Source organism: Pteropus alecto, unplaced genomic scaffold (genome assembly GCF_000325575.1).
Source record: "Pteropus alecto unplaced genomic scaffold, ASM32557v1 scaffold76, whole genome shotgun sequence".
Classification (NCBI taxonomy): domain Eukaryota; kingdom Metazoa; phylum Chordata; class Mammalia; order Chiroptera; family Pteropodidae; genus Pteropus; species Pteropus alecto.
Window position 1 is genome coordinate 28617653 of NW_006443138.1, and position 8461 is coordinate 28626113.

Consider the following 8461-nt stretch of genomic DNA (forward strand, 5'->3'; position numbering starts at 1 on the left):
TAAAGAAATAATAGAATTTAGTTTTATTTTGTGCCATGTGAACATATACAACTCACTATTCATTCTTTTCTTTGAATGTATTGTACCCATGGTATTCTTCTCCCATGACCCACAGTGGATTTCCTCTCTCTCTTGTGGCAGGCCTACTAGAGTGAGTTTCAACCAATAGCATGCCCCTCCATTCTGTCTTTCATTAGGTGTTCTGCACCTAATCTATGTGGTAACAAATCTGTTCTGCCCCTCCTGCTGCCTCTTTCATGATCTGCTCTTTAGACCACAACCTACAACCCTTTGATATTGGGACTCAGCTTTTTTTTTGTTTCTATTTTAAAATAATTTTTAAATTTTTCAATTACAGTTGATTTATACAACATTTATATAACTTAGAAAATGATCACTCTGATAAATCTAGTACTCATCTTACATCGTACATAGTTATTACAATACTATTGACTATATTCCTTATGCTATACTTTACATTTCCATGACTATTTTGTAATTGTCAACTTTTACTTATTAATCCCTTCCCCTTTTGCACCCATCCCCTCAACTCCCTCCCATCTGGCAACTATCAAAATGTTCTCTGTATGAGTTTGTTTCTGTTTTGTTTGTTTATTTTGTTCTTTAGATTCCACATGTAAGTGAAATCATATGGCATTTGTCTTTGTCTTACTTCACTCAACGATATCCTCTAGGTCCATCTATGTTGTTGCAGATGGCAAGATTTCATTCTTTTTGATGGCTGAGTCTATGTGTTTTTAAACTTTCCCTTGAAACTTCCTCTTTGATTCAATGGATTTTTAGAAGAGTATGGTTTAGTTTCCAAGTCTTTGGATCTTTTTCCTGTTATCTTTCTGTTATTGACTATTAGTTTGACTCTATTGTGGTCAGAGAATACATTTACATAATTTTAATTCTTTTAAATTTTTCAGATTGTTTAATGGCTCATGATACGGTCCATCTTATAGCTTTTGTTTTAAAGTCTATTTGGTCTGGTATAAGTATTGCTACCCCAGCTTTTTGTTTATTTGTTTCCTTTTATATGAACTATCTTTTTTCATCTCTTTACTTTCAGTCTGTGTGTGTGTGTTTCGATCTGAAGTGAGTCTCTTGTAGGCAGCATATGTAAGGGTCTTGTTTTCTTATCAATTCGGCCAATCTATCTTGATTGGAGCACTTAATCCATTTACATTTAAAGTAATTGTTGATAGATATGTAGTTATTCCCATTTTATTATTCATATTTTTTATTTTTTTTCTTCTTAAAAAAGTCCTTTTAACATTTCTTGTAATGCTGGCGTGGCAGTGATGAAGTCCTTTGGCTTTTTCTTGTCTGGGAAGCTCGTCATCTCTCCTTCGATTCTAAATGATAGCTTTACTGAGTAGAGTAGTCTAGATTGTAGGTCCTTGCTTTTCATCACTTTGAGTATTTTGTGCCAATCCCTTTTGGTCTGCAAAGTTTCTGTTGAGAAATCAGCTGACAGTCTTATGGGAGCTCTCTTGTTGGTAACTAATTGCTTTTCTCTTGATGCCTTTAAGATTCTCTCTTTGTCTTTCACCTTCGGCATTTTAATTATGATGTGTCTTGGTGTGGGCCTCTTTGGATTCATTTTGTTTGGGACTCTCCGCATTTCCTGGGCTATCTATTTTCTTCACTAAGTTAGGAAAGTTTTTTGTCATTATTTGTTAAAATAGATTTTCAATTCCTCTCTCTCTCATCTCCTTCTGGTGCCCCTATGATGTGAATGTTGTTATGTTTGATGTTGTCCCAAAGGCCCCTTAAACTATCATCATTTATTTTTATTCTGTGTTGTTATTGCTGTTCTAATTGGGTGTTTTCTGCTACCTTATCTTCTAAATCACTTATTTGACCCACTGCTTCATCTAATCTACTGTCAGTTCTCTCTAATGTATTCTTCATTTATTGTATTCTTTGTTTCTGACTGATTTTTTTTTATGTTTTCTGTCTCCATTTTTATGTTTTCTATCTCTTTGTTAAAGTTTTCACTGAGTTCATCTACTCTTCCCCTAAGTTTATTGAACATCCTTATAACCAGTGTTTTGAACTCTGCATCCAGTAGATTACTTGTCTCTATTTTGTTTAGTTATTTTTCTGGAGCTTTGTTCTGTTCTTTCATGTGAGACATGTTTCTTTGTCTTCCCATTTTGGCTGCCTTTCTGTGTTTGTTTCTATGTATTAGGTAGAGCTCCTAAGTCTCCTGGTCTTAGTAGAGTAGCTTTAGTAGTAGGTGTCCTGTGGGGCTCAGTGGCACAGTCTTCCCTAGTCACCTCAGCCAGGTGCTCAAGGTATGTCCTTTGTGTGGGTTGTGTTTGCCCTCGTGTTGTAGTTGAGCCTTGGTTGCTGTATGCACATCAGCGAGAGGGATTGATCCTCAGGCTGATTGGTTGTGAGGACTGGTTGGTGAGGGGCCCACTCTATGGAACAGGATTCACTTTAGCAGGGATCTGGTGCCTGCCCATTCTGTGCTTTGGTGTTTCATCCTCAGATACAGCCTCTAGCTCCATCTAATGCCACCCACCAGGTGTGCTGGCTCTGGGGCCTTCTGGCAAGAGTCACCAAACAATTTGCAAATGGCCATCCACACTGGGCTTGTAGGTGCCTCAAGAGGCCAATCTGCAAACCAAGTTCAGCTGCTGCTAGTGTTGGGCTTGGTGCTGCTCAGCAAAAGGTATGGGGCATGCCAAGGCCAGATGCTACTTGTTTGGGTTTTGTAAACCTTCGAGAGATTTTAGGAAAGTCCACAGCATGAGCCAAGACAAGCCATCTGTATAGAAAAGCCACTGGAGACAGCTTGGGTGGGCCTGCAAGTTGGGTGAGGTAGGGTCTCAGGGAATCACCAGGGTATGGCAAACAGCGTTAGCCAGATTGATGGAGACTCAGATATGGTACCTGCTGGCATGCAGGCTGGGATGGGGGAGAGCTCAACAAAGGAACAATGCCCTCTACCAGTACTTTCTGTCTGGGCAAAAGCTACCCCTCTAGCTCTGGCCCTGAAACCAAACAATTCGGTTCCTCCCTGTATGTCCCTGTCATTTTTCAAGCTGCTGCTCCAGTGCTGGAGCTCAAAGCAAGAGAATCCATCAGTGAGTAAGTCCACATGCAGGCTCCTTAAGAGGAATGTCTGTTCCAGCTGCCTTCCTCGTCTCACTCAGCCACAGTCTTTGCTGGTTTTCACAGCTAGAATTTGTGGGGACTTCTCTTCCCAACACTGGAACCCTGGGCTGGGACCCCTTACTTCTCTGGGGAGACCTCTGCACCTAAGATATCTCTCCCAATATTTAACCACCACACACAGGTGTGGGACCAGCTCATTCCATGTCTTTGCTCCTCCTACTAATCTCAAGGTGGCCTCTTGTGTATGTCCCAAGTTGTAGAACTTCTGTTCAGCTAGACTTCAGGCAACTCCTCATAATTTTGATGTGGTTTTGAGAGGAGGTAAGCACAGCATTAACCTACCCTGTCATCTTGACCAGGTCTCTCTCAGCTGCTTTTTGTAGTGTGGGGGTCCAGAACAAGCCACCCCAAGTTGTTCCTTAATGGTATGCGAATTACTTTGAGCTAAAGGTAATTTTAGCTTCAGGCTCAAGAGAAACTTCTTCCCCTCCCCCACCCTTAACTACCTAGAAGAATTTGAATTAAATGCCTTGCCCAGAAGAGATAACTTCATTTGACCTACAGAGCAGGAGAAACTTTTATTCACTAAAGGTCTGCTCTTATCATCCTGCAATGACCTTCTGAAGCCCCAAGGCACCTACTTTATCCCAGCTCAGATGTCTTATATACCTTAACTCCCTTTTCTACCTCTGAACCTCTCATGTATATGGGGTCTCTGACCCTCTTGTGTATATGGGATTTCCAGGTGCACAATATTAAATTCTATTTTCTCTTGTCAATCTGCCTCCTGTTGATTTGATTATTCAGATAGTCAAAAAGAACTAGAGGATTCAGGAAAGGGTATCCTCACACTTTTGGCACTATGAGCAGAATCTTCACTGACTGGTAAAATTCTTCACTAGTTAACTGAGAAACTGCTTTCGTTGGCTGGGAAAACTGTTTCCTCCTGACAATTGCTGCAGACAAAGGGATCCTGGGACATCTAAGGCAGCATAAAAAAGGTAGGACTTTTTACCATTGACAGCCACTCTAGGATCTCTGTCTACAGAGGTTCAGTGGAGCAAGAGTGGTGAGAATCTTTTTTTTTTCCCCCCTTTCTAAATTTAGATTGTCAGGAGAAAATATTTGTGGAACTAGTTCTTTGAATTTTAGTGACTCTTGTAAATTTGGTAGCATACTCTTGGTTTTATTGATCCATTTCCTCCTAGAAAGAATCTCTGTTCTTTGTGTCACTTTGTCTGAGACTATTTTGAGGAGTGAAACTCTTTGGGATCATGGAAACTTCACTATCTGTGCCCTCTTGCTAAGCCTGGAAATTTACCCCTGGGTCTTTCCATAAAATGGCTTATTGGGTTGAGTTGCTATTGGAATAAATATACTAAGGAAGACACTACTCACCAGTGACCAGACCATGGATCTTTTGAATTGAAAAAACATCTTTATTTGAAAAGTTTTTTAGAAGATTCTCATTCCAAGTAACTGCCTTATTGGTATGTATGGGAGGATCAAATGGAATGGAAAACACACACACACACACACACACACACACACACACACACACGTATAGTGGCTAGTCTTAAGGGATCTCTTGATAAAATGAAAGAACATAAGTCAGACTTAAAACAAAAATTAAAAATAAAATCTAATGTAACTCGCCCTTCTCTTCCTTTCTATTCCCATTTATCCCCAATTTCCTGTCCCTGACCCTCTAGATCTTTTGGATCTCTGAGTGCCTGGTCTTAAAACCCTGCTCAATCAGCTCAGCCAAATCTTAAGACTTCAACTTTGCCAGAGAACATCTAGCTGTCTATTTTAACTTCCCTTTCTCCAGAAGACCTACAGAGGGACCTCATACTTGACCTCCAAGCTAAAGGCATACAGGTCACTTGTATAAATGCTGAAAGTCAGGAAGTAAACTTAGTAGGAGCTGCCAAAAAGAATAGGAAGGCTCATGTTTCTGTACCTTATGATTCCTCTTACTTCCCGGGTCTTTACAAACAGACCCTGTCTGCCTCGGACATTCATATGCAATGTTCCTTGCAAATATATCCTGGACCTCCACCACAAAGGATTTATATTCCCTTGACAGCGGCTGATCTTTTAAATTATAAAACCCTCTTACCGCCACTCTCAGTGGCTCCAACAAAATTTAGAGAGGAGTTAGAAAGATTGGCAGCCATTCATAATCCCACTCAGAGAGATCTTGACTGGCTAGTAATGAGATATTATTCCAGCTCATGATTATACTGTAGTTATGAGGACAGTAGTCCCCCCTGAAGGAAACCCCTGTCGCAGGAGAAATAGATGGCCAGACTCTCTCCCAGGCCCTACTACAAAGGACCAAGAAATGATTCTGCTGAGGGGTTGATATTCAAGGTTTATAGTAGTGATTCTAGAGGCCTTTCATCCTAAAGTTAATTGACCAAAAGTTGAATTATGTACTCAGAAGGAGAACTTCCAAAAGCATTCATTGGATGTTTTTTACAAACTTTCCAAAAACATGCAGCATTAAATCTGGAAGCCCCGGAGTATAGAAACCTCTTAATATCTGCTCTACTGGGAAATGTTCTCCCTGATGTAAAAAAAAACCAAATTCAAAATAGCATGGTTGGCTGGTTAGGGCAACTGCTAACTGTGATAATGGAGCTTCTGCCCAATTCTTTCAGAATTGTTTACGGGAAAGCAGAAGGAAAAAAAGAACTAAAGGCAACAATTATTGCTCTGCAACTTGAATCTTTACAGAAGCAAAATATGACTCTGAAAATAAATCAAAGCCCACTCAGAGCTCTTTCTATTTGTCTCCAGACAATTTCAGAAATGGCCTCAAAGCCACAGGAGGATCTCTCAGACATCCCTTTAGATAACCCAGGCTTACCTTTATTTTGCGATGGCTCATGTAAACAAAATTTCCATGGAAACTAATAACTGGCTATGCCAGTTTCCTCACATGAAACACTTGAGGCCTATTCTTTGCCCACTATAACATCAGTCCAAGTTTCTGAACTCAGCTCTTACTAGAGCTTGCACACTGACTGAAGGAAAAACTGCCACTATTTTATTTACACAGACTCAAGATATGGCTTTGGAGTCTGTCATGCTGTTGGCACACTTTGGAAATCCCATGGATTCTTAACTTCTGCAGGTACTCCAATTGCTAATGGGCATATAACTGCTGCCCTATTACAAGCCATTCACCTCCCTATTGTTCACTGCTCAACCCATACTAAGGAAACTGATACTGTATCTTTAGGAAATAATAGGGCTGACAGAGCTGCTAAATATGCTGCTTAAAACAGACCCCCTTATTCTTCTCCCAATTTGTAAACCTGCTTTTATCCCTTACTGATGTTATTAACTGCAAGACAAATGCCCCACAGTTTGAAAAAGACAAATGGATTTAAAAGGGTGCCAAACAATTATCTGATGGATTATATGTTAGGCCAAATGGACTTCCTGTAGCTCCTTTTAACTTTTTTGGCTTGCACTTATCTCCCACCAAATGAGACATATGTGCAGACTGGGAATAATTAAGGAACTAAAAGACAATTCGTTTTGCCTTGGCATCCATGAAATTTCTGACCAAATTATTTCTCAGTGCGCTGCTTGTAAATCCCACCAAATTCCTGGGAGAAATCAATGTACCTCAGGAAGTCCTCCTAGGCCCACACTGCCCTCTACAGCACTCCAAATGGATTTTGTAGACTTGTCTCCAGCTTTAGGCTATTCTCATCGTTTGGTAATTGTCTGCATGTTTAGTGGATAGACCCAATGCTATCCAACTATATGTGCTGATGCCACTACAGTGGTGAAGAAATTAATAACTGAGATATTTCTCAGCTTGATATGCCTTTATTGATTGAATCAGACCAAGGAACTCATTTTACAGCAGAGATAAGCCACTTGCTTGCAGAAACTCTAGAGTACTCATTAAAATTTCATACCTCATACCATCCTCAATCATCAGGGCAAGTGGAATGTAAAAATCTACATAAAGGACTCTAGGAAAAATCTGTCAAGAAACTAGACTTAAATAGCCAGAAGCTTTGCCCTTGGCCCTTATAAAGATCTAGAATACTCCAAATAGGAGTCATGGATTAACTCCTTTTGAAATAGTTTTTGTACACCCAATGTCTACTGGCATCTCTAAATCTTCCACTCATGGATGAAGTGAACATTACAGGAAGTTAAGTGAATAGTTTGATACTATGACTAACTGAATACATGAACTAACTAGTATACTTGAAGCATGTCATCAATCGGTAAAAGAGGTGTGGCCTCCACTGACTGGTAAGCTTCGCCATCCCTTTAGACCAGGAGACTGGGTATACATCAAGGTCTTTAGAAAAAAACACAGCACTATCACCTCGATGTGAAGGACTTATGAAGTACTGCTGACTACCTACACTGCCATCAAAATAAAAGTCCTCCTGGATCCATGCAAACCATGCCAAAATAGACCCAGATTATCATCCTCTCAAGACAACTGGGAGGCAGGTCACAAAGGGTGACTTTAAAGATTTTAAGGGCAAATTTACAGACCCCAGAGGCAGAAGGCACCATGAAGTAGACAGCTTTTCCCAAGATCATGGATCAAGAAACTACTTCCACTTTATCTTACTCCCTACTGACACATATCTTATGTATACGCACTAAAAAAAACAACACATTTTTATTAATAATTGTCTACATTTATTAACCAGAAAGCTGACTGGAGAGTAACTGCTTCGATCTACTCTACTTCCTCACTCTCTAAAGCTGAGAAACGAGAACATGAGAAAGACGTGCTTTAGAAAGCAACAGAAGGAAACAGCAACTTTAATATAATGGCAGAAGAGAAACTGACCCACAAAACGGAAGCCAACAAAGAGATCGAGAGACACGAATGGCTGCCAAACTGAAGCGTTTGCGAGAGGACATGATATTGAAGTGCAGAAGCATAAAGAATCTAAAGATCTTGCTGATGAGCCTGAAGCTGACTAATTTGTTCTGAAAACTGATTTTCTCCTCCTCCCCTTCCTAAATATCCAAACTGTACTGGCCAGTGTCATTTTATTTTTGCCCTCCTGACAAATATTCTAGAAGCTGATATAGGACTATAGGTAGATCCAGTCTGTATGATGTTGTTTTAGGGGCTAAAGAGAAGAAGCTAAAAGTGTTTTGCTCTTTTTCTAAAGTGTCAAAGTCTTTCTAATGTAGCTATTTTTTCTTGTTGCATTTTTCTACTTCGGTACATTTGGTTGTACTGAGTCAGTGGCTAGTACTGTACTGGCTGTGTGAAAACATGTTTGTGAAAAGAGTATATAGTAGCTTCTTTCAAACTGTTAGA